Raw genomic sequence first — 27,729 nt, forward strand, 5'->3', positions numbered from 1 at the left:
GATTATATTACATTTGAAAATTTTGAATTTTATCAATCTTTTCCAGTAAAGAAGTCCAAAAAACAAGATAAAAAATAATTTTGATGAATACTTTTAGAATAATATTATATCTGATTAAAAAGTCCCACCTATCTCCTTTTCTTGCATTACAAAAATAACAGTAAATTATGCTATCTTTATTATTTGTGTACTCTCAACTTTTGAGGGGAAAAAAATATGAAACCTTGAAATTATCAGGGATATTGCTACTTTCTGTTCAAGAATTGATATATGTAGATTTTTCCTAATAACTGAGATAACATGAAATTTGTAAAATGTCAGAATGTGTTAACACGTTTTATCAAATACCTGCTATTCCAGTGGGATGAAAACCATTTACAAGTTCCATTTAGATTAAGAAATCCTTTGAGAAAAGTATGTAGTACATTCTAGTTATACTGTTTCTAGAACAGCAAAATCCTCTATAACCTAGTTCCCTACTGTTTTCTTCAGAACCAAATGAGCTGAATGTAACTTCTTTCACTAGAAGTCAACACAGAATTATAGGTACTGACAAAGAACCAACTCAATTTTCAGCAGAGGCTGAAGTTTTCCATTTAAAACTTTCTCTCCCAATTATATAGACAATAAAAACAAAAAGACTGAGTATAAATAGATTAATCAAGAATTCTCTGCAGTCACATAAAATAATTCATTAAAATGAAGATTACAGCTTCATTTTAAAATTGGGAATAAGGAGGAGTAGAAAGGGAAGACTCTTAAAACCAAACTGCTTAAACTGAGAAGTTAGTTTTCATTCTTTTAAGACATATAAAGTCATTTTAAAAATAATACTCCCCTGAGAGCACTTGCCTAGTATGTGCAAGGCCCCAGCCTCCATCCCCAGCATCACAAAAATAAATTAATGAAATAAAACGCTCTTAATGCTAGTAGTTCATCATTAAGCGACTCCTTCTTTCTTTTACAAAGTAATGAATTATGAACTATTGCTAGTACTCCAATTTAAACTGAAGATGAAGAGCATTACAAAATCATTTTATTTTCTTGTATTTTGCCATTTAACTGTCTCATCCTAGAATTAAAGATCTGTTTATATAATTTCAAAAAACAAATTTTATAGAAAGACAACTTTAAGCAATTCATGTTTAAAACCTTTACAAGTAATCTATTCATTTGAAGAATTCAACTACTGAACTGACATAAAGTATTCCAAATTATCAAAAGAAATCACAAAAGTATGAAGCTACAATGTTGATGTTACAACTAAAATCTTAAACCATAAAAAAATATTTAGAAGCTTCAGCTTCTTACTTCCTATCAAAGTGTCACTTTATCTTCTTTAGACATATTAAAGATCCCTAATAAATTCATTTTGACTTCAGAGGGCTGAAACTAAAAATTTGATGTCTATGGGCAAAAAGTATGGAAAAGGAAAAATTACTTATGAAAATATTTAAAAACATGTATTAAAATCATTCATCCCCTTCTGTCAGACAAACAGTCCTCTCCTTAGAACACATTGCTTAGGATTCAGCCAAGTATAACTGCCAAGGGTTTCTAGACCTATGTTAGAACTGTTCAAAGTGGCAAGCATTTCCAACAACGTATATTTTTTACCTGGAGTCGAAGAGTAGTTATTAAATTTGCTGCTCCTGATGAATTAAATGGAAGCAACACTTTTTTCAAAACTTCAAGTTATAACTTAGGACAGGGATTGCTATATAAATTGCTTCCAATTCTCAGAAAGTAAGGATTTATTTAGTTCCTTCAAACAGGGACTTAAGTGGCTGAAAGGAAATAAGTTTTATAAACAGTTGGTATGAGGACTGCCTAGCCATTTTTATTTTTTATTTTGAGACAGGGTCTTGCTAAGTAAGCTAGGGTCTGACTAAATTGCTTTAGTCAATTAGGCTCGCTTTGAACTTGTGATCCTGCTGCCTCAGCCCCCCAAGTATCTAGGATTATAGGTGTGCTCCACTGCACCCAGCTATAAACAGCTTTTCTAACCTTAGTTTACACTGGTTAAAAAAAGACTATTTTTCACACTCAAGGACTATAACTTCAAATGTAAGATGATACTCAAGTTTCACATGCAAAATACATGATTATAATAATCTAGTAATGTGCAGAAGTGACTAAAGTGTATTTGAATTTACACTTAAGATGTTACTTTTGCCAATGAGAGATTACTGCATAATATTGTTATTATAACTTTAAAGATTTTTACAAATATATTAAAAACACAATGTCTTGTTGATGTTCAAACTTGATGTGTGTGTATCTGATCTAGATAATCTTGTTTGCTTTTCTAGTAATTCTTTATTTCAAAATGCTCTATTATATAGCAAAGGCTCTTTCTTCCCATTATGCCGTTAGTCACATTTCAATTTTACTTTTACTAAAACATGCATATCATAAGCCACTTCTTGCTTCTGTTTCTGCTTTTTACTGTAAATAACAATGACAGTACCACTAAATATACATGTATGCACAGCTTTGTGATATCTTTTCCCAGCTCCCTTCTTTTCTATAGAAAAAATATAAGGGATTTAAGTTTTCCAAAACAAAATATGTTTTTCTTTTGCCTATATACTTAAAGTTTTTGCAAGACAATTTATTCAGATAGCTACCACCCTAAAAATATCAAAGAAGAAAACTTCCTAAGTCCAAAAATACTAAGTAAATCTGATGTTAGCCGGAGGAAATTTCCATTTAAACCATAAACAAAATGTCATCAATTCAGCTGAACACCAATATAATAACTCAGTCAATAATTGAGTCTTAAGATAAAAGAGATCTGTAACACACATTATTAAAATATCATTTATATTTGCTTGTGGAGTTTACAGATATAATGTGAGTGTGTGCCAGATTTATCATATTTTGAAATGCTTAGACTAATATTTATAATCAGGAGACCCATTAAGTGTCCTGAGAGGAGGCAATTCAGAAGAACACTTGGTAAGGCGAGAAGGCCCAAAATGAAAAAAGGGAAAGGGAGCAGCCAAGTCCCAACAGAGCCAATAATCGACAAATAGATCACCGAAAGCAAAACGAGGCTCCTGAGTCGCGTGAATAAAAATCTTTACTCATAACGTTTAATAGTATCCTACCTCACTTCATTCACCTACCAACTTCCTTTACTTTTCAAGGACCAACTCGGGGCATCCCTTTTTCTGGAAATGTGTGTTGAAATAATCTGCATAGGAAAGAGGGGAGGAAAGGAGAATTCTCAAGAAGACTGAGAAACAGGTGGGTTAGGAGGAGCAGCAGCATAATCTAGATACTTAGGGGAAGCTTTAAGATGACAGATGTGGCTAAAGGAAAAGACTGCAAATAGGAAGAGGCTCCAGCCTGGCAAGGAGACTGGGGTCTGACTGCAAGCACCAGAGGGGGGCAAAGGCTAACTCCAGAGCGGTAGCAATGGAGCAAAAAACAAGAAGCAGGACGAGTGGGCAATGAGCAGTGGGTTTAACGAGCAGCAGCAACACGGGTCAGCGTGGAAGTGATGGCTTTGGTCTTGGGAGACCGGGGCCAGCAGGAAAGGACGTCAGAGAGGGGAAAGGGAGCTGGGGAAACAAGGAGGACTGAGACCTAAGAATCCTGGTCCTAGAAAAATGTGGGGGAAAGCTGAGAACCAAAAGCCGCCTCGGCTCCCCAATAGAAGAAATTCTCGAAAGAGAGTCGGCGCTGGCCGCCGCGCTGCCTCCTGCCCCGCTCCCTTTTCCTGTGGCGTAGAGGGGAGAGGGAGGAAGAGAAGGAGGAAGGTCGAGGAGGAGGAGGGTGAAGATGAGGCGGGGGGTGGGGAGAAAGGGGGGTGCGGCCTGCACAGTCCCAGCGAAGCCTCCGCTCTCTCGTAGCCGGTCAGCCCCGGGTTTCCCCTAAGCCCAACCCCGCATAGACTCACCCGCCTGCCTTGCCTCGCTTTTCCCTTAGCCGACTCCACGCGCTGCCGCGTCCTCACAAGAGACCACTGAACGAGTGTCGGGGGAAAAACTCTTCAGAACCGAGCCTGATTGCTTCAGCGAGTCCGACCTTTACGGCTGAGAGAGAGACTCTCAGCTTTCGGTGGGTTCCACAGCCAGACGGGCCACCATCTTACATTAGGGTAAGACTCCTCCGGCCTCCGTTGCGCAGGCGCACGCCGATCCGACCGGGAGGGGCGGGGGAGGGGCGGGACCAGCGGCGGGCGGCCGAGTGGGAGGTTGCGGCGGCCGCGCCCGCAGCACCCTGGGAGTTGTAGTCCTGGGAGAATAACCGCCCAGGGGCAAGCCGGGAGTTGAAGTCCTCACTTGAGAGGGCAGCTGGAATCGCCCACCTCACGTGGCTGCGGGACCAGCGCCTTTCTTCGTGTTTTGCTTTCTTCTCTCCCGCGTGTGCGGCTTCAGTGACATTTGGTCGGTGGTTTTCGGTAGTATTTTTGTTTCCTCAGTGTTTGCTGAAATGTGAGAAACCAAAACTCGGGGCAGACATAACCAATTTGGGGGAGCCGAGAACGACTCTGCCCCGCCCACCACAGATAGGTATCTAAAGGGGGCGGGGTGGAGATGGAGGCAGTTTGGGGGTAAGAAGAGCGCGGGATTTGATCTAGAGCGAGAGTCTGATTCTGGCTTGGCATCTTACTGAGAAAAGTGAGCGTTAATTCGTTTCTCGGTTAACCAGTTTGCGCTTTCTGGAACCATCAATCTTGATCCCATTCTTAACCGTAAAACCTCCCGTGAAGAAATACCCTAAATTGTCGTGTGCACATTGCCGAAGAGGACGGAAGACCCATGCACTTAAAGTAACATGAGTTTCTGGTTATGTGAATTTGATAACAGTTGCAGGCTCTGATGCAAATTATTATTAATTCGGAGTCCTGCCTGCACAGCCGTGTGTGTCAGATTCATAAACTCCGCACGCTTCAACACATCCCAAAGAGCACAAGAATGCAGTACCCAGGAATCCTCAATCACAAAAATTAGTCAATTTATTGGTCCCTTTCGGTTGCCTCCTAGAATTCTGGTGAAAGTGGCGCTCGAAGCAGTCGGTTTTACTTATTGCGTGTGTTCACCCATACTCATTTACCTCCTCCTGGGTGCCCAGCACTACGTTGCCAGTACAGCGGTAAGCAAAATCACAAAATTCCCTGTCCATATTCTAGTGTGTGTTGTGGTTAGGGAGAGAGGAGGGGAGGCAATCGATTTTAAAATTACACTATTAAAATTGCATATTCTAAGGAAAAAAATTTAAACCGGGAAGAGAGGAATATGGAGAGGTTGCAATTTTAAATCCATGAATCTAATCTCATAATAAGAAGCTCTCATTTTGTTCTTAAAAAAAAAAGTTTTCTGTGTTTCAGCTTCTTCATCAAATCTAGAGATATCTGGTGAAAATATAGGAATAATATGCATTTTACCATAATTTTGAAATTATAGAGCCATGAAATGGTCATCTGGCAAGGAAACTTGGGAAATCATTTGGATTCACCTTTAGGTAACTAAATGCCTAAATGTTCAGTACAGGTGACCTGTATTTTTTGATGTGCTTATATATACATACATATGTATATACATATAACTAGTTTATAGTGGCTAAACAAAATAGTAAAAAGAAAAAAAAAGAATATTTCCATTATTAAAGATTCAACCAATAAGAATTGTTTAACATAAGAACTGGAAGGGATCTTAAGCATCGCCTAATCTGCTGATAACTGATACCTCTATTTTATTTTATTATTATTTAATAAATTAGTATCAGAGATTGAATCCAGGGGCTCTTTATCTCTGAGCTACATCAGCCTCCCCCCCTTTTTTTAAGACAAGGTCTTACTAAGTTGCTGAGGCTGGCCTTGAATATGTGATCCTCCTGCCTTATGTTCCCAAGTCCCTGGAATTACAGGTGTGCCCCACCATGCCTGACTAATACCTCTTTTTTTAAGTAAATATTTTCATAATGTCCCCTTGATGAGCCTGAAGTGAAATTCATAGGTAATATAAACTATTTACATTTATTATTTTGTTTTAAATCAAAATTGTACTCTTTGAAGTACAAAGAAAAGAATTTATAATAAAGTTATGTTTTAACATAAGTGTCAAGCATGACTATTCTAGAAAATATAATGAATTTATCATGTGCTAGCATTTATTAATAAAGTCCCCATGAATGTGAAAGCTATATTATTAACTTGACACAGTATGATGTTTTGGCTGCCTTTGTGGAATAACACTAATCTGTCCTCACTGTACTATAGTTGCATTCCTAAAATATTTTCTGTTAAAATTAAAAACAAAAACAACTTTGTGTTCATATGTAAATTAAGTTATATATTTTAGGTACAGATAATTACGAACTATTTTTCACCTATCGGGGAACATTTAATAGTCATGTGAGACACAAAATAGTTTCCTTCCTGAGGAACAGGACCAAATTTTGCAAGAATCCTAGCTACTTGGTTTCTGTATTCTAAAGGTCAACAGTACCTCCCAGAGTATCCAACACTAGGGGGCATTGCCATTCCTATCTTGAAAATCATTCATTGTTGGAGACTGACATTAGAGAAGTTACAGTTCTTAGGTCACCAACTAATCAGTAAGAGTTACTATCGTCTCAGACCAGTGCCTCAATTTCTTACATATTTTATGTTTTAATGTGTATGTGCATAATTTCATATAGACTTATCCATATAACAATTATCAAAACCACATGAATACATTTCTATATAATAACAGAGAAAATAGTGGAAGGATTCATACACATCAAATATTTAATGTGTTGTCAGTTACTAGGAGGATTATAATTAAAAAGAGGTAGAAGGATTATAATTAAAAAGGGGTAGAGGGGTAGAGGGAATTTATGTGTATAAATCCATTTTATCCTTTAAAAAAAAAAAAAAAACAGATCACTCTGCTGTGTGGAGAATGGATCAGAGAATGGCAAGAATGAAAATGGAAAAACTAAGCCGAACAAGGTAGTACATGCCTATAATGGAATACTACTGTATCAGCAACTTGGGAGACTGAGTTAAGAGGCTCACAAGTTCAAGGCCTGCTTCAGTAACTTAGTGAGACCTCTCTCAAAATCTAAAATAAAAAGGGCTAGGAAATAGCTCAGTGGTAAAAGGCCCCTGTATTCAACCCAAAGTTCTAAAAAGAAAATGGAATGACATATTGTAGCTTTTATTGTGGTGACAGTGAAGGTAGAAAAAAGGTGATGGATTCATGACATATGTCTGAGACCAAAATAATAGGACTTGGTGATAAACTGGTTATGAATGACTCAGATTTTCTGGCTTAAATGCCCTAATAGATGGTGACTTCTTTGGTAAAAGGAGAATGGTGAGTGTTGCAGTAGCATCTGGAGAAGGTAAGAGAACAACTTCTGCAGAAAAACAGCAGGTGTTTAGGGAAATAATGATTTCCCACTTGAGACTGGTAAATTTAGAAATCCTGGTAAGTGGTTGGGAGTATAGCTCAGTGGTAGAGTGTGTGTTTAGCATGTCCTAGGCCCTGAGTCACCAAAAATAAAGAAAGAATATTATGACAGTAGTATTTTGCCCAACTTGGTTTTTGTTTTCCCCAGTGATAATGCTTACCTTCTTGGATTCTGCCATAGAAAGGACATATGGGATAACCTAGGTTGGAAACAGAAAATGAGAACCAGGGAGGTTTACAAGGCAATTATCGTTGTGGGTAGTTTCCCATTTTTTTAACCTTTTTAAATTACTAATATATATTTTAAATAACATTTTTTAAGTTATATTCTTGTGATATTGGACAAAAGAAATAATCACTTTTATGTCTCTTATTATTGTCAGACTGCTTTAATATTAATAAACACTAATGCCACTTTATTTTTGTGGGTCTTTTTCCCCAAAGGCCTGTTAATTTTGGGTTTTATTATTATTTATCATTTTTTAGTTTTAATCATTTAGTGAATATTGAAGTCTTGAATACTGGATATATGATAGTATGCAAAGCCTTAGGCTCTCTCAAAGATTTAGGGTTTGAAAACACAGACAACAAACAAAATAATAAGCAAAATACTTATATGTTGTCAAAATATTAAAAGGGAAAAGAAATATCAGGAGGAGACTACTTTATATTGGAAAGCCTCTCAGAGAGATAACTGAATCTCAGATTGAAAGGATTAGAAGAGATTAAACATTTAAAGAATGACCTGAGGCTGGGGATATGGCTCAAGCGGTAGCACGCTCGCCTGGCATGCCTGCGGCCTGGGTTCGATCCTCAGCACCACATACAAACAAAGATATTGTGTCTGCTGATAACTTAAAAATTAAAAAATAAAGAATGACCTGTACCAAGACCCTAATGTGGGAATATGTTTACCATGTTCCAGGAATGGAAAGTTAACCAATAAAGTTAGTGCAAGGCAGAGTGGTAGGAATGGGATTAAGGAAAAAGATGAGATTCATATTATGCAGGACTTTATGGGAAACCTGGATTTTATTCCAAGTAGAATGAGAGACAATTGAACAGTAAAGCAAAAGAGTGACATGACTTTACCTTTTCTTTCCAAAGATCACTGTGGCTGCCACGTGGACAATGGATCTGAGATGGTTAGCAGAGTTAGAAGTGGACAAACTAGTTAGGAAACTACTGCAGAAGTACAGCTTGGAGATAAGGTATGACTTGGACCAGGGCAAGACAACAAGTAGGGTGAGGCAAGTGATGCATTTACTTTGGACATAAAATATAAGGAAGCATCAAAAAACTCAGTAATCACAGAAAACAATATTGTGGTAAACATTTTAAAAAAACAAAATTTATGCAAAATTTGAAATGAACAAAACAGTAATACATGAAGATAACCATGGTGGTGCAGGCCTGTAATCCTAGTAACTCAGGAGGCTGAGGCAGAAGGATTGCAAATTTGAGGCCAGCCTTGGCAAAGTAGTAAGACTGTGTCTCAAAATTTAAAAATCAAAAGGACTCTGAGATTGTAGCTTTGTTTAATCTGAGTTAAATATCCAGTACTTAAAAAAAAAAATCTAGCCTTGAATTTACACTTTCCTCCCTAATCCAGTCCTGGTTCTAATAAAATCTTAACCAAAACAGATAGCTGGCTTTCAGGCCATAGTTTAATGGCTTGATTTTTTTTTTTTTTTTTTTTTGGTATCAGGGAACTCAACCACTGAGCCACATCCACAACCCTATTTTGTATTTTATTTAGAGACAGGATCTCACTGAGTTGCTTAGCGCCTCACTGTTGCTGAGGCTAGATTTGAATTCACAAGCCTCCTGTCTCAGCCTCCCGAGTTGCTTCATATAACATCAGGCATGTTCATATAACCTCAGGCATGGTGGCACAGATATAATCTCAACATGCAAAAATTAGTAGGACCGAATCAATAAATGGGCCAAGGACCTGAACAAACACTTCTCAGAAGAGGATATACAATCAGTCAACAAATATATGAAAAAATGTTCATCATTGCTAGCAATTAGAGAAATGTAAATCAAAACCACTCTAAGATTTCATCTCACTCCAGTCAGAATGGCAGCTATTATGAAGACAAACAACAATAAGCGTTGGCAAGGATGTGAGGAGAAAGGTACACTCATACATTGCTGATGGGACTGCAAATTGGTGCAGCCAATATGGAAAGCAGTATGGAGATTTCTTGGAAAATTGGAAATGGAACCACCATTTGACCCAGCTGTCCCTCTCCTCGGTCTATACCCAAAGAACTTAAACACAGCATACTATAGAGACACAGCCACATGAATGTTTATAGCAGCACAATTCACAATAACTAAACTGAGGAACCAACCTAAATGCTCTTCAATAGATGAATGGATAAAAAAAAAATGTGGCATATATACACAATGGAATATTACTCAGCAATAAAAGAGAATAAAATCATGGCATTTGCAGGTAAATGGGTAGAGTTAGAGAAGATAATGCTAAGTGAAGTTAGCCAATCCCAAATAACCAAATGCCACATGTTTTCTTTGATATAAGGAGGCTGATTTATGATGGGATAGGGAGTAGGAGCATGGGAGGAATAGATGAACTCTAGATAGGACAGAGGGGCTAGAGGGGAAGGGTGGGGTTATTAACGATGTTGGAATGTGATGATCATTATTATCCAAAGTACATGTATGAAGACACAAATTGGTGTCAATATACTTTGTATACAACCAAAGATTTGAAAAATTATGCTCTATGTATGTAATAAGAATTATAATGCATTCCACTGTCATATTAAAATAAAAATAAAATAAAAATTAGTAGGATTCCCACATATCAGTGATGATACAAAACAGTATAAAAAATTGCAAGTGTTGGGATGGGTGAGTACAGGACAATGGCAGAATATTTGCCTAGCATGTACAAGGCCTTGGTTGGGTTCAATCTCCAACCCCACAAACAGTAAAATTTCTTAAGTTTTGTTTATAGGTTTTTAACAGTCATTGAGATTTCTGGCCTCCAGTAATAGCATAGAAGATGAATCTGACCAGACTTTCTAATTGTGCAAGGGACTCAGAGGCATACACCACTGGTTCTGCATAGTGTAAATGTAATGATTTAGTGGAGAAAAATAAATTGCTGGCAGAAATGTAAAAAGATACTATTCTTTATTATCTAATAGATAACACATGCTTAAGCCTGACATAAGTAAACCAGGTGTGTCCCCATTCCCAGAGGGAGAATGCCAGTTTATAGGTCTATTCTTTGTGATTCTTTTTCAGTGTTGCTAGAGATTGAACCCAGGGCCTGGTACATGCTAGGAAGGTGCTTTACCACTGAGTTATGTCCCCAAAGCCATCCTGCACTGTTTTAACTTCATATAGAGACTGGAAATAGGGAGCATCTAGGCAATTATATAAAAATAAGAACTTCCTGACTGAAAAAAATGACCTTGTTAGAAAGGAGAAGCTTCTGGAGCTCAGGTTCTATTGAAAGCCCCTTTTTCTGTTGAGGGAGTATCTTGTTAGGCTACTTGTATAAATAACAAAAGTGCTTCCAAGATAACTGCCTGGCCTGGTGGTGCACGCCTGTAATCCTGGCAACTCCAGAAACTGAGGCAGGAGAATCATGAGTTCAAGATGAACTTGGGCAACTTCAAGTCTGTCTCAAAGTAAAAGGGGCTCGGGAATGTACCTTGGTAGTAGAGCACCTCAGAGTTCCATCCTTCCTATGAAAGGAAGGAAGGGAAAGGATGTAGTGGCTTATAACAACAGCCATTTGTCCTTTCTCATGCAACCTCTGGGCAACTGGGGATCAGTGGATGTGAACCAGGCTCATCCGGGTGGCTCTGCTGCAAACTGCAAATCTAGCTGGATTGGCTTCTCATGGTGTGTTAGGTTCAGGATTGCTTTCATGTGTGTTCAGGGGTGGTCTCTTCCTGAGCAAAGTTGTTCACATGGCTTAGATACAGGAGGGCAAGCCCTGATATGCAAGCACATGTCAAACTTCTCCTTGCACCACATTTGGTAGCACTTCAGTAGTCTTAGCAGGAAAAGAGCTGGAAAGTTTGGGGAAAGTAGTGAATATTTGCTGAATGATTATCACAACAACAAAAGAGAGAAAGGATTGGGTATCTAGGACCATCCAGATTTGTCTTTTTCATTCCACTTTCTGGTTCTTGGAGGCTCATTAAATATAAGTCCCTTTGACCTTTCACTGAAGACAACTACAAAGAAGTTGAATGAATACTAGAAGCATTTATTGAAAAGCATCAAATACATAAAAATATAATAGGCTTTGAACTGAAAAAGAGTTGGAACTTAAAGAGGTAAATTGAAGTAATTTTTGTCCACGGGGCATTTAATCTCTCAAAAAAGGCATCTGAGCCATATGGCTACCTTGGGCCAGTGGCTAAAGGTAAAGGGTTCTGCCGGCCAAAAGCAAAGATTCTCCATCTTTATTTATTTATTTATTTATTTTTGGTACCGGGGATTGAAATCAGGGGCACTTTGTCACTGAGCCACATCCCCAACTTTTTTTTTCACAATACCTTTATTCTATTTTACTTATTTATTTTTTTTAGTTGTAGTTGCACACAATACCTTTATTTTATTTATTTTTATGTGGTGCATCTCCATACTGCTTTCCATATCCCCAATCCCATTTTGTATTTTATTTAGAGCCAGGGTCTCATTGAGTTGCTTAGTGCCTCGCCATTGCTGAGGCTGGCTTTGAACTCGTGATCCTCTTGCCTCAGCCTTCTGAGCTGCTGGGATTACAGGCATGCACCACCTCACCCAGCTTCCATTCTTATATATATGCTGAAGGACTACTTCTTTTAACCAAGGGTCATTTGCTAATCTGAAGGAAGTAGCTAAAGAATGGAGTAGCTTCTTGGACACCTCAGTCTAAAAGAACAGACATTATATCCAATGGTGGAGACTTTCTGCCCTTTGTTGGTACCCTGAAATGCCCTACTTAAGAAAATAGGGTTAAGGTCCCAATTCCAATAGATCAACTAGGTGATCTAGCCTTTCTCTGGACTAATAGCACCATCAATTACTTGGTAGAAAGAAATAAAAAAAATAATGGAGGAAGCCTATGTTATCCTAGCTTTTAAACTGTACCTAAAAGTAATTTTTTAAATAAAATGGCCTTCCAGGTGTGGTGGTGCAAACCTATAATCCCAGAGGCTTGGAAGGCTGAGAAAGGAGGATCTTGAGTTCAAGGCCAGCCTCAGAAATTTAGCAAGGCTCTAACCAACTCAGAGAGACCCTGTTTCTAAATAAAATATAAAAAAAAAGCTGAGGATGGGCTGGGGCTTTGGTTCAGCAGTAGAGTGCTTGCCTAGCACATGTGAGGCCCTGGGTTCAATCCTTAACACCACATAAAAATAAATAAATAAAAATAAAGGTATTGTGTCCAACCAACTACAACTAATAAATAAATAAATAGAATAAAGATATTGTGGGAAAAAAAAGGCTGGGGATGTGGCTCAGTGGTTAAGCCCCTCTGGGTTCACTCCCTGGTACCAATAAAATAAAGTCAAGTAAAAAAAAAAAAATCCTTGGGTCTGGGGTTGTGGCTCAGTGGTACAGCATTTGCCTAGCACGTGTAAGGCACTGGGTTCTCAGCACTGCATATAAATAAATAAAATAAAGGTCCATCAACAACTAAAAAAATTAGCCGGGCACAGTGGCACACGCATGTAATTCCAGAGGCTCCCGAGGCTGAGACAGGAGGATTGCAAGTTCAAAGCCAGCCTCAGCAAAAATCAAGGTGCAAAACAATTCAGTGAGACCCTGTCACTGCACCAGGCACTGTGCCAAAGACTGTAATCCTAGCTACTCAGGAGACTAAAGCAGAAGGATCACAAGTTCCAGGCCAGCCTGGACAACTTATTTTTTTTCTTCTTTTTTTTTCTTTCTTTTTTTTTTTTTTCTTTTTTTTTTCCGACACCTCCCTCCTCCTTTCTCTGCCCTTCTTTTCCTCTCTCCCCCTTCCTCCCTTCCTCCTTCCCCTCCCTCCCTCCTTCCCTCCCTCCTCTCTTCCCTCCTTCCCCTCCCTCCCTTTCCCCTTCTCCCATTCCTCTCTTCTCCCTTCCCTCCCTCCTTCTTCCCTCCCTCCCTTCCCCCTCCCTCCTTTCTGAGCCTGGACAACTTAGCAAGAGCATGTCTCAAAAAAAAAGTGGGGGGAGCTGAGAATGTAATTCATTGGTAAAGCCCCTCCTGCAATCCATTCCCATTACCACAAAAATTAATTAGTTAAGTCCAATTAAATATGCAATACACATGAAATTAAGGCAATGCAAATGAAAACCAAAAAAACAAAAACAGACAGCAGAAAACAAAATTCAGAGACATTTAAAATGATCAGAAGAGGTTATAAAACAATTACATTTCCTCTTTTTGAATAGAAAAAAAAAATTTGTACAAGGAACTAGAAACTATTCAAAGTGACATTGCAGACTTGGAAAAGATCCAACTAGAAATTTAAAAACTAATAATCACCAAAATGAAGAATTCCATATGTGGGTTTCACAGAAGATTAGGTATTGTTGAAAAGAAAAGTGAACTCTGTGATGAAAGATTCATCCACAGTAAAACTCACAGAGACACACTGAAGGTGTCTCTATTGAAGGAAAATATGAATCAGAGAGCAACAGATATATAGAATGCTATGAGATGACTCCATGTAATTAACATCCCCAAAGGAGAAGAGATAAACTGCAATTGAGGAAGATATATTTGGAGATAACAGTTGGGAGTTTCCCAGAAGTGATAAAATACTTAGGTTCATTGATTTAAGATGACTAGTGATTCCCCAAAAAGTTAAAAGAAAAAGAAATTCATGTGTGTTCGTTTTGGGGCTCCTACTAGATAGCATTGTTGAGTCTTGCTTTTCAATTCAGTCTGATGATCACCACGTTTTAATTTGGCTGTTAAAACTGTTTATTTATTTATTTTGGTACCAGGGATTGAACCCAGGGGTGCTCAACCACTGAACCACATCTCCAGCCCTTTTTTATATTTATTTACAGACAGGATCTCGCTGATTTGCTTAGGGCCTTGCTAAGTTGCTGAGGCTTTCTTTGAACTCAGGAATCTCCTGTTTCTGAAGCCACTAGGATTACAGGTGTGCACCACCGCACCCTGATATAACTATTGATGTGGCTGGATTTTTTTTTTTAATTTTTTTTAAAGAGAGAGAGAATTTTTTTAATGTTTATTTTTTAGTTTTCGGCAGACACAGTATCTTTTGTTTGTATGTGGTGCTGAGGATCAAACCCCAGCCGCACAAATGCTTCTGCTTGAGCCACATCCCCAGCCCCATATGTGGTTGGATTTTCATCTATTGTATTGCTAGTTTTCTGTTTGTTCTATCTTTATTTTTTTGCCCTTTTTTGCTGCTTTCTTTTGTATTAGATATACTTTATTCCATTTCATTTCCACTATTGGTTTATTCTTTTTTATTTTTTTAGTGCTGGGGTTCAAAATTAAGTCTTGCACATGCTGTTAGGTAATTAGGTAAGCACTCTATCACTGAGCTCAGCTTAACCCTTAGGTTTTACATCTTTAATATATCTACCTTTAAAAAAATAAAAAAATGTGTGTATTTACATATATGTAACAACTCCCATCAGTATATACAATTATAATGTACCAATACAAAAATGTTTGAAAAACTTTTTTAAAATCTACATTTTAGCCAGGTGCAATGGCACATGCCTGTAATCACAGCAGTTTGGGAGGCTGAGGCAGGAGGATTATGAGTTCAAAGCCAACTTCAGCAACTAAGCAAGGCCCTAAGCAACTCAGTGTGATCCTGTGTCTAAATTGAAAAAAAAAAATACAGGGGCTGGGGATATAGCTAAGTTGGTAGAGTGCTTGCCTTGCAAGCACAAGGCCCTGGGTTCGATCCCCAGCACCAAAAAAAAAAGGGGGCGGGGGGCTGTAGGGCATAGTTTTGTAGCACTTCACAGACAGCAAAAGCATCTTGCATTAGAGGTATAGCTCAGTGGAAGAACACCTGCTGACTTTGCCCAGGGCCTTGGATTCAATCTCCAGAATTTTTACAAGCACCAAAAAAAAACCTTATAACAACATATTTCAAATTCCTCTTTGCCATTCTTTGTCATATATTTTGTTTTATATAAGTTATGAATCCCCAATACATTACTACTCTGAGATTATAAGAATAACAAACTTAGTTTCTCCTATACTCTCACAACACAAAATATTTCTGTAACTTCCAATGTGTGCAGGTTTCACACACCAAATAGTCCTTCATCAGGGGACATCAGCTAGATGTCCTCTAATTCAGTTCCTAAAACATGCACATAGTATCAGATTCAAGTTTTAGGGCTCAGTCCCACAAGACTGCCTCCCATATCAGATGTAAATCTTTTTTTTAACTTCTATTTTTTTAATATTTATTTTTTAGTTGTAGTTGGACACAATATCTTTTTTTTTCTTTTTTTTTTTATTGATTGTTCCAAACATTACAGAGCTCTTTTTTTTTTTTTTTTTTTTTTTTTTTTTTTTTTTTTAGTCAAACAACTTTGTGATATTTATATTCCATTGCACAGATATGGGTTATACAAATTAGTAACACAAGTTATTTCTTAAACTCCAAACATTTTCTAAAATATTATTACAGCATATGCCTAGGATATTAAAACATCAAGGTGGAAATCATACTCTAAATAGTTGAATGCAACACTGAAAATACTGTACATTTTAATTAAAGGAAAATTAAAATGTGTGCTCAAATGCTCTAACAAACTAGGCAGCAGGGAACTAACAACTACAAATAAGTCACTGTGGTCCATTTTAATGTATGCACATATATGATTATTCTTTAGATAACCCCTCCTCTTGAAAATGCATAATTAAAACATAAAAACCCAGATAAATGATTAAAAATTTTAATTCATCCTAACACTAAGATTGGTGGTGAAGTGCAGTATTATCCATGACTTCATACAATTACTAATTCGAATATAAAAGACACCACACTTAGAAAGAAGAAAAGATGTTTTTAAAGGTAATGGTTTTAATTGAATTAATGAGATGAAAAGATAGTGAAGCCCTGTTTGCTACTTACATGAAAGTAGATTTAAAAAATAATCACTGCACAAAATACAAAGGATGGGGTTATGCTGTGGTATTAAATTTTTCTTCATGTTTTTCTTGACTGTTCAAGAACAAATTAAAGTTTCCACGGCAAATTTGTTTTCAAAATGCCGAATTGTGACACAATCACTGGCTTCCCGTTTCTGAATACCTTTAATAGTTTCTCTGCGTTGCAGTTTGTAAGTTTCCTTGTCATGACACAGTCGATAAATAAAGAAACCCAAGTGATCGATGTTTTCAATGCGATCAGTAATAACCATGTGCTCATGAATCAGGTATGACTGTGGCAGATAGGTTCCAGCCTTGATGTTAATAAGTAACTCCAACAGGTTTCTGGGCGGCATAACAATGGAAGTGTTCAGAGGGATCACATAGCATTTATCCAGGTTAAGATCTAAATACGCAGTGAGTTTCTTGTTTAAGTCATGAACAATGTTAGCAGGATCACTATCTGCAAATTCTGGGACAGGCACGCTGATGAATTCAACCGCATCTTCTTCAAAGATTTTAATATTTTCTTCAATTGTCTGGTAGCGAGCAGCTGGGGCATCTGCAGAAGGCTCATTTAAGATGACATCATCTTTGATGTACTTTATTCCACAGTAGTACACGTCATCTGGTTGAAGTGCAAAATATTTGTACAGATAAGCTCCTCCAAGAATGACACCTGCTAGCATAAATGCTAGTCCAAAGCACATGCACCAACACCAAGCTCTTCTCTGGCCAACTGGTACCACATCATCTGGATCCTTGCAGTCCACCGCGACGGCGTCGGGGGGAATGATGAGCGCCTCCTCGCCGCTCTTGGGATCGTCCTTCTTGGCCTCCTTCTGGGCCAGAGCCGAGTTGAACGTCACCTTCACCATGGTGCGGCCTGGAGCGCCCTAGGCGGGCGGCGATGGGCTGGAGGCGCGGGCTGCGGGATCCCGGCTGCAGCTGCAGCCTCCTCGGCCGGGCTCCGAGCGCGACTCAGTGGCGGCTGTTGAAGCTCCGGTGGCTTTGCAGCGGCTGAGGCGACGACTAGCTCCGCTCTCTCATTACAGAGCTCTTGATAAATCATCTTTCATACATTTGACTCCATTGGGTTTTGAACTCCCATTTCTACCCCAATGAACACAATATCTTTATTGTATTTATTTTCATGTGGTGCTGAGGATCGACAGATGTAAGCCCCAGTTTGTCTTACCTGTGCTTCTCACTAACCCAGTATTAATCAGGATACCCACAAACCTCTCCTTGGGTTCCATTAATACTAGAGTGACTCACAAAACTCAGAGAAACATTTATTGACATTCACCAGTTTATTTTAAAGGATATTATAAAGAGTACTGATGAAGAGATACATAGAGTAAGGTATGGCAGGAGGGGTGCAAAGCTTCCATGGTCTCTACTGGTACACCATCCTCCAGGAACTTAGTGTGTTTCCCTACTTGGAAGGCCCCTGAACCCTGTCTTGTTTGGTTTATATATGGATATTTCTTTAGTTAGGCATGGTTGATTAAATCATTAAATCATTGGCCTTCGGAGATCAGGTTAACCTTCAGCTCCTCTCCCTTCCCTGGAGGCTGGTGGGTGAGACTGAAAACCCCAGCCTTCTAATCCTGCCATTGGTCTTTCTGTGAACAGCTCCCATTCTGAAGTTGGTTAGAGGCTACCAGTCATCAGTCAATTGATTAGTACACAAAAAGGCATTTTCACTTTGAAGATTCTCAAGATTTCAGGAATTATATACCAAGAAACTGGACAAAGACCAAAAAATATATTTCACAATATCATTTACTATTTTTGCTTCAGACATCAATTATCTCTTTAAAAAGTTACTTTCATGGGCTGGGGATGTGGCTCAAGCAGTAGCGCTCGCCTGGCATGCGTGCGGCCCGGGTTCCATCCTCAGCACCACATTCAAACAAAAATGTTGTGTCCGCCGAAAACTAAAAAAAAATAAATAATAAAAAATTCTCTCTCTCTTAAAAAAAATTACTTTCATGTTACCATTTGTTGAGCTCGTTTGTTCATACAGATTTAATCTCTATCATACTTCCACTTGAAGAACTTCCTTTAAACATTTATTGTAATATACAATTGTTCTCTGTAATTCCCTCAGCTTTTGTTAGATTGAAAAAATATATACATATCTTTTTGATACCAAGAATGTAACCCAGGGGCACTTAATCACTGAACTACATCCCCGGCTCCTTTTTATTTTTTTATTTTGAGACAGGGTCTCACTAAGTTGCTCACTAAGTCTCCCTAAATTGCTGAGGCTGGTTTTGAACTTGCAATCCTCCTGCCTCAGCCTTCCAGATTCCTCAGCCTTCTGGGATTACAGGCATGCTCCACTATGCCCAGCTACATTGACATATTTTTTGAAAGATGTTTTTTGAGTCAAAAGATATCTTTGCTTTTCAGTAGTTTGGATAATGTGTCAGCCATAGGGGAGCATCACTCATATGTCCTCTGAAAAGAACCTGCTGCAGAGAGCATAGCTGCCTCATAATCGTACCTATCATGCCTTTTAAAAATCTACCACTCCCTTCAGAAACAGTCAACTGCAGAAAGCACTGAAGGCACATCTTAAGCATCAGGTTGGAGAAAATACACTATGTTTAGGATGTTGTCCTTCTAGATGCAGTACATACATTAAACTAGAGTCCATGTGACACAGTGTCACCAAGAGAAAGAGAAAATGGGTTTAAAAATTAAGGGTGAAGCAGAAGTGGCCTAATTTGCCACCACTCCCACTGGGGATTTTATGTTCCCATGTTGAAGGCTGGGCTCTGCAGTGTTAATGGTTCTGGTACCCACAAAGGCCATTTGCTTGCTGGAGGATATAAGCTTACCAGGGCTCAATGGAACTATAAGGTACTGCTGCCACCAGTGCACTTTGAACTCCTTATGATCAGGAACCAAAACTCCTTATGATCATGAACCCATCTTCATGACCTAATAATCAGTTCCATCAACATCTAAAAAAAGAAAAAATCTTAAAAAAAAAAACAGGGTGCAAGGTGATGAGCAGGAGTGGCCAGGATGGTAGCTGATATTAAAGAGTAGGGGGAGAGGATAACAGCCAAAATACATGAATTCTGAAGTTTATAAAAGGAAAGAACAATAGAAATCTGTTCCCTGAAATATGCAGGATATAAAAATAAGCACCTTCTATTTCCCGTATTGTGGTATGCTTAGGGTACATTTATAGTTTAGTTAAGAGTAGTAAATAAAGAAAATGATCTGGCAAGATATTGAGGATACTTGTTGACCACAGAGGTGAAATCCTAAGTCTCAGTGGAAGAGTTGAAGAGGAAGGAGAGAGGTGAGAACTGAGTCAGAAGACACAACTAACCACCATGAATGAGAGTAAGAGGGAAATAATGGATGATGTGTTTTTTAGCTTGTGAGTATAGCATCTTGCTACTTTAGGTGTATCATTGGCATCACCTAGGAGCTTGTTAACATACAAAATCTCAATCCCCATTGCATTAGAATCTATATATTTTTTAAATATTTATTTTTTAGTTTTAGGTGGATACAATATCTTTATTTTATTTTTATATGGTGCTGAGGATCGAACCCAGTGCCTCACAGGTGCTAAGCGAGCACTCTACCACTTGAGCCACAACCCCAGCTCCAAGAATCTATATTTTCTAACAAGATTCCAACTTACATAATATGCATATTAAAACTTAAATTATACTACTATAATAGACATAGTTTTTGTTTGCCCAGCATTCATTCTGATTTTTTCTGGAAAGATACTCTGATAATTTCTCAGGGAAACATAATTTCCCCTTTTGATATTCCTGAGTTGCAGGTGATAGAATCACTAGAGGTGGGACACATGGCTATGGCCCATTAAAGAATCAAAGCTCCTGAGCCACCCTGATAGTATAATGGTTCAGGGTTGGTCTAAGACTAAGTCTCTTTAATTCACATCCTTCTGTCCCTTTGACTCCTTGGTATAGAGATAAGTAATCCAAGTTAGTCCAATCAGAGCAACCCCAGGGACTTATGTAAGAGTGGTGAAAAAGAGATGCTGCATCTGGTGTCTATAGACCCAAGAGATTTCACATGTTTTTTTTTTTTTTTTTTTTTTTTTTTTTTTTTTTTTTTTACCACACAGAACTTGTCAGGGAGCTCACACAGAGGAGATCAGAACTAACAGATGGAGAGACCTGATGACATTGTTGAGTCCCTAGTTCTGTCCTTGGGCTTTTTGATCCTCTGATTGTATGAGCTAAGGCCTGTTGGAGTTAAACTTTCTTATTTACAACACAGAAGCTTATCTGATAACAGTGTGTTATGTATAGATGGCTCTGATGCTCTGCCCCATCTCCCGTCAGCCCACTGGAGTTCACTTCAGCTGCTACTGACTTGGACACTTCTCAGCTTCCATATATCATTGTTTGGATCTTAATGTGTCCCAAAAGCCGATGTGCTGAAGCCTTGGTCACCAGCCTATGGCCCTTATTGGGAAGTGGTAGAACCTTTAGAAGGTGGGGGTGTACTAGAAGTTAGGTTTTTGGGTACATGCTCTTGAAGAGGATTGGGACTCTAGCCCTTCTTCTCTTTTGTTTCCTAGCAACTTTGCTCCACCACACAATCCCCATGCTGATGTTCTGCTTCACCCCAGAGTCAAAGTGACAGGGCCAAATGGCCTGAAACTTCTGATACCATGAGCCAAAAAAAAAAAATTTTTTTTCTTCTTATCTCAGGTATTTTGTCATAGCAATGGAAAGCTGACTAACATACTATGTCAAGAGTCTTCACTATGTCTGCTTGGCTGCAGGCTGCAGTAACCTGGAAGCATGATTTTAATGTCACCAGGGATGACCTTCACACAAGAGGGCTTGAAGATTGATTAAAAAAAATACCCCCTGTCTTCTAGTCTTCTTGGTGGGCAATTCTGAGACCTATTGCACATAGTATCTCGGAGGGTCCTCAGCAGGACTGAGCACCAGTTACCCACTTCTGAACTGATCATTAACGTACTCTTTTTGTCTTACTTTCCATACTTCCTCACTCATGCTTGGGATCATCTCCCACAATAACTACTTCCACCAAAGTTCTTACTTCCCAGTCTGATCTTGAAGGACTTTAAGCTGTCATGTGTCATCAGGTGTATAATCACATAAGCCTCACGACAGACAAGATATAGAATGATTCCTTCACTCTAAAAGCTTCCTTGTGTGTGTTTGCAGTGTTCCTCTCTCCCCACTGCCCACCTCCAGCAGCCACTGACCTTTCTGTATCACTTTCTCTATCACTGTCATTCTGCTTTATATATTTTTTCATATAAAATGGAAACTTAATTTAACATTTTTTATCTTGTTGATTTTTTTATGAGAGTTAGAAAGAATTTGTTATAAATGCTCAAAGCTACTGTGCCCAAGAAGGACCCCAGGGAGAATCTCATTTGTTCCCACTGCTGGGATTCTTACAAGTCTGAATATCTCTAGGAGAAGGAAGGATAGCTACCAGAAATCTGCCTGTAGAAGATCCTAAAAAAATCTCCTGAGAGAGATGACTCTCTAGAGAGGACTGACAGACAAGACTGTAACAAAGCCTTAGTCACTGGAAAAAGCAGGGGATGATACTGAATCAGCTTGTTACTCATTTTTGTGTTCAAAATCTCAGCCCCCTCCAGAAACTCAAGTCTGAGTAACATGGACACCCAAGTGCAGGGGTATGTAGTGGAGAAAAGAGGAAACGTGAGCTATGACTCAATACTGAGAGAGTGATCTCCCTAAATCTGTGTGACATTGGTGTGCTAGCATCATGTCTTTTGTATTCACACATAAAGCATGACATATAAAGCATTTCTCAGAATTTAGAGGAGATTTGGCACCTTGAAAATTCCAACATGTCTACCATGATGATACCCAGAAAGGAAGGCAGTGATGATCGGGGCAAGTGGGGGCAGCTTGAAAATCAATAGCACTTGTGCTGAGCTCTTTTGCATGGCTTGGCAGGCAGCAAAATCCTGAGCAATTTCTGTTGCTGTGTCTAGGAAAGAGACAACATAGCTCAATTGATTAAGACTATGAAATTGGGAGTCAAGATAGGTCTTGGATTCAAAACCCAAGTGTCCCTGCATCCGATTTTCATGGGAACCCTTGATACAAGGCATGTACCAATTAATAGTTGGTATCCAATGTATAATGATTTTTTCATTCATTCAACACTTATTGAAGACCTACAGTGTATCAGAGCCACTGAGACATGACAGTGAGCAAAGCAAATGAATTCCTTTTGGATTCAAGTGCAAAGGCTCAAATCCTTCTCTGCTAGTCACTTCTTAGCCTGCTCATGTTATTTTGCCATTTCCAAGTTAGAGTTTCTTTACCACCTCTTCACCAAACTTGCTTTGGACAACTGTATTTGAACTTGGTAGCTTTGCCTGGATACTTTCATTTCCTCTTGACCAGCTGTCCTACCACATTCTTATGCCCAAACATTTTCTATTTGCTTGAGAAGAGAGAATTTAGACATTTATCCTCTGACAGCTCTGATAACCATATCAGAAGGAAAGAGCATTATCTAATTCCCAGAGACCAAAGCATCCCTTTTTTACCTCTGTTTTGATTTTTTACTTTCCTGCTCTTTCATGAGGGGATCAACTCAATACCCAATGTTAAAAGCTATCTCACTTAAGACCCCAGTTCTAGGGATCTCTGTGCTATGTTTACTTCTCTCAGAGACTTGCTTGCCTTCCTGTTCACTGTATTAGTCAAGGGTTCCTGATTATGAAAAACAACAATAGGTCCTGGTTATTATAAGTAGAATGTAAATTTGTTAGAAGGATATTGGATAACTCACATAATTTGGCCGAAAAATGGAAAATCAGGCTTGGAAAACAGACAGGAACCAGGAGACTGCAAACTGGGGAGGCCTGGTTGCCAGCAGGGCAAATGTCACCAGCATCATGTTCTTTTTTTTTTTTTTTTTTTTTTTAATTGGTTGTTCAAAACATTACAAAGCTCTTGACATATCATATTTCATACATTTGATTCAAGTGGGTTATGAACTCCCATTTTTACCCGGTATACAAATTACAGAATCACATCGGTTACACATCCACGTTTTTACATATTGCCATACTAGTGTCTGATGTGTTCTGCTACCTTTCCTATCCTCTACTATCTCCCCTCCCCTCCCCTCCCATCTTCTCTCTCTACCCCATCTACTGTAATTCATTTCTCTCCCTTGTTTTTTTCCCTTTCCCCTCACATCCTCTTATATGTAATTTTGTATAACAATGAGGGTCTCCTTCCATTTCCATTCAATTTCCCTTCTCTCTCCCTTTCCCTCCCACCTCTCATCCCTGTTTAGTGTTAATCTTTTTCTCATGCTCTTCCTCCCTGCTCTGTTTTTAGTTGCTCTCCTTATATCAAAGAAGACATTTGGCATTTGTTTTTTAGGGATTGGCTAGCTTCACTTAGCATAATCTGCTCTAATGCCATCCATTTCCCTGCAAATTCCATGATTTTGTCATTTTTTAGTGCTGAGTAATACTCCATTGTGTATAAATGCCACATTTTTAAAATCCATTCATCTATTGAAGGGCTTCTAAGTTGGTTCCACAGTCTAGCTATTGTGAATTGTGCTGCTATGAACATCGATGTAGCAGTATCCCTATAGTACGCTCTTTTAAGGTCTTCAGGGAATAGTCTAAGAAGGGCAATAGCTGGGTCAAATGGTGGTTCCATTCCCAGCTTTCCCATGAATCTACATACTGCTTTCCAAATTGGCCACACCAATTTGTAGTCCCACCAGCAATGTACAAGTGTACTCTTTTCCCCACATCCTCGCCAGAAAAGAGTACAAGTGTACTCTTTTCCCCACATCCTTGTTGTGTGAGGAATAAAGATTTGTTTCCAGGATGTAGGCTCCCTATTTACCTCTCTTATTGTTTCTCTTGCTGAGAAAAAAACTTTTTAGTTTGAGTAAGTCCCATATGTTGATTCTTGTTTTTAACTCTTGTGCTATGGGTGTCCTATTAAGGAATTTGGAGCCCGACCCCACAATATGTAGATCAGAGCCTACTTTTTCTTCTATCAGACGCAGAGTCTCTGTTTTAATATCAAGCTCCTTGATCCATTTTGAGTTAACTTGTGTGCATGGTGAGAGAAAGGGATTCAGTTTCATTTTGTTGCATATGGATTTCCAGTTTTCCCAGCACCATTTGTTGAAGATGCTATCCTTCCTCCATTGCATGCTTTTAACCCCTTTATCAAATATAAGATAGTTGTAATTTTGTGGATTGGTTTCTGTGTCCTCTATTCTGTACTATTGGTCCACCTGCCTGTTTTGGTACCAGTACCACAGCATCATATTCTTAATCATTGTTCTGCATGGCAAAGATGACACTGTTGTATCTAGAGTTACATGCAATCACAAATCAAATATGACTAGCTCCTTCTCCTGAATCACTTACTCCTAGAAAGTCCTAGAAAGAGTATCTACTTGCAGAGCCTAGGTCGTACTTCTACACTAGCCATCCAGAAATTTGATAATATTGATTGATTACCCTCTTTCTTTTTTAGTAAGACAGAATCTAGCTGTGTTTCCCAGGTTGGTCTTGAACTCATGAATTCAAGTGATCCTTCCTCTTTAGCTTCCTGAGTAGCTGACACTACGGGCATGTGCCACTGTGTCAACCTGATTATTTCTCCCAGCTTCTCAGGGCTGATACGGCTCCAAATTTTCTGGCTGAGGAAATGGAAGGATCAGGATTGACCACAGATTGAGATGCAAGAACATATTTGCAAAAAGATTTACATGAGGGGCTGGGAATGTGGCTCAAGCGGTAGCACGCTCGCCTGGCATGCATGCAGCCTGGGTTCAATCCTCAGCACCACATACAAACAAAGATGTTGTATCTGCCAATAACTAAAAAATAAATATTAAAAAAATATTTACATGAGTTTCATACATAACCTATTTGGGCCCATTATTGTGTGGAAGTTTTCTGGAATACTACTACTATTATTTTTTTTCTCTGTGAGTTGCCTTTGGTTCCTTTGTTTCTCCCTTGCCATTGTTCTCCACCTTTTGCTTTGCTATGTTTCACCACAACCCTATTTGAACCTGCGTTTTCATTACTGAGACCCTTCTCCCAACCTCAGTCATCTCAAGCTTTCTCTTTCCAGGTTTTGGGTTGCTTTGACTCTGGAAAAAATCTGTACATGTAGCTAATGTTATTTCTCTTCAACCATCTCATTCTGCTATCCAAATACTTCACTTAATTCTTAAACCTTCCTACTCCTAAAGAAAGTAATTCATTCCCCAGAATCTAGTATTCTTTTGCATGGTACAAACCTCTAATTTCTATTTTATTGTTTTCCTAATTTACCATGTATTTTTTTTTAATTTGGAAATAAGTACCCCAAGTAAGATTTTAAAGAGCCTTCTTTTTCAGTGTTTATAGAATGTTATTTTCCCACTAAAATATTTATGGTCTGTATGCTTAGGTGTATTTTCCTTCAGCATTAGTTATAATAGTAAAACATAAGATTATAACAGTAAAAATATTCGGCTGGGGATGTGGCTCAAGCGGTAACGCGCTCGCCTGGCATGCGTGGGGTGCTGGGTTCGATCCTTGCACCACATACAAATAAAATAAAAATGTTGTATCCACTGAAAACTAAAAAATAAATATTAAAATAATAATAATAATAATAGTAAAAATATTGGTTAAATAGTAAACATAATGTCCGTTGATAGTAGACTGGCTAAGGAAATTATGGTATATTCATGTAATAGAATTCTCTGTATTTAAAATAATGATGCAGACTTATATACTGGTATGCAGTCATACTCAATACATCCTGAGAGGTGAAAAAAGAGGGGAAATAAGTGTGTGTATGGTTTATTATCACTTGTGAAAAAATTCATGTATGCAAAGATTATCTCCAGAAGGATATACAGGAAACAAGAAACGGTGATTGCCTCTGGGACTGGCTATGTAGATCGGTGATGGAGCACTTGCCTACCATGCACAAAGCTCTGGATTTTGTCCCCCGCATTGGGGAAAAAAAAAAAAAGTGATTGCCTCTGAAGAAGGAATTTGTTGGCTGAGGGGAAACGGTGGGCGGGAAACATTCTTTTCACTGCATACTCAGTATGGAACCAAAATAAATGGATTATTTCCACTAGGGGGAATCCAGAGACAGACAAAAACTATAATAATTTATGATTCTTCTGAAAGACCTTGAAAATTATTCCATTTAAAAAATGTTTTGTTCATAGTTTAAATATTTTCTGATTTCTCCTCTCAGTTTAATTGTCACAAAAACTTTGGGGAAAAAAAGATCTTTGGTTTATTTTCTCGGGAGAGACTGATCTGCATTCTTTTCTTCTTCTTCTTCTTTTTTTTTTTTTTCCTTTGCAGTGCTTGGGATGGAACCCAGGACTTCATACAAGTTGGGCAAGTAATCCTCTCCAGCTTTGATCTGTATTTTTTTCCCACATTTTTTATTGGTGCATTAAAGTTGCACATATTGATAGGATTTGTTGTTATGTATTCACAATATAACAATATAATTTGGCCAGTATCACTCTCCAGCATTTCCCCCTCCTCCCTCCCTCTCACGCCTTGCTGATCTGTATTTGTAAAGAGCCATTCTAGAATATAGAGGCTGGATCTAGTGGTATCTTCCCTCTGTGTCATTCACTTATTTAAGAAGTGTGTATTGAGCATCTGTGGAACTCCAGGGCCCATGCTACACATTGAATTGGCCCATTGGCTGCAGGCTGATTTCAGATCCTCTGATGAGAATACAGTATATAAGAAAAGAAAAACCTGATAATGATACTTCTTGCTGTGCCATTGAGGGCATAATTCTGTGTGATTTTTTTTTAATTCAAGTTCTTAAAAAAACAGTGAAGGGGCTGGGGATGTGGCTCAAGCGGTAGCGCGCTTGCCTGGCATGCGTGCGGCCCGGGTTCGATCCTCAGTACCACATACCAACAAAGATGTTGTGTCCGCCGAGAACTAAAAAATAAATATTAAAAAAAAAAAAAACAGTGAAATTACTTGAGATTTTAAAAACAAAAAAATCCTTTGGGGCTGGGGATGTGGCTCAAGCGGTAGCACGCTCGCCTGGCATGCATGCGGCCCAGGTTCGATCCTCAGCACCACATACAAAGATGTTGTGTCCGCTGAAAACTGAAAAATAAATAT

The 27,729-nt window shown here is 38.6% G+C and overlaps 1 protein-coding gene, 1 long non-coding RNA gene and 1 pseudogene across 13 annotated transcripts in view; 1 reads left to right on the forward strand and 2 right to left on the reverse strand.

The window, feature by feature from the left end:
- Positions 1-4,044, reverse strand: part of Cnot4 (CCR4-NOT transcription complex subunit 4) — a 153,457-nt gene extending 149,413 nt beyond the window's left edge. For 7 of the 9 annotated variants that reach the window (XM_078040575.1, XM_005332400.3, XM_005332398.3 and 4 more), the window contains exon 1: positions 3,908-4,044. The gene's annotated coding sequence lies outside the window, so the exon portion shown is untranslated. Of the gene's footprint in view, positions 1-3,113; positions 3,200-3,907 lie in introns of those variants that run through there. The other 2 variants (XM_040291391.2, XM_078040574.1) reach the window with 2 other exon arrangements.
- Positions 3,973-27,055, forward strand: LOC144375468 (uncharacterized). 4 transcript variants are annotated; one of them, XR_013435428.1, is made up of 5 exons: positions 3,973-4,108; positions 4,998-5,106; positions 7,288-7,344; positions 8,520-8,623; positions 26,938-27,055. It is a non-coding gene; the product is annotated as an uncharacterized LOC144375468 (long non-coding RNA). The 4 variants fall into 4 exon arrangements; XR_013435426.1 differs by having other exon boundaries at positions 4,998-8,623; XR_013435425.1 differs by lacking the exon at positions 26,938-27,055 and having other exon boundaries at positions 4,998-10,238.
- LOC144375466 (integral membrane protein 2B pseudogene) lies at positions 16,448-17,579 on the reverse strand (annotated as a pseudogene).
- Positions 27,056-27,729: the final 674 nt, after the last annotated feature.

This window comes from Ictidomys tridecemlineatus, chromosome 2 (genome assembly GCF_052094955.1).
Source record: "Ictidomys tridecemlineatus isolate mIctTri1 chromosome 2, mIctTri1.hap1, whole genome shotgun sequence".
NCBI lineage: Eukaryota > Metazoa > Chordata > Mammalia > Rodentia > Sciuridae > Ictidomys > Ictidomys tridecemlineatus.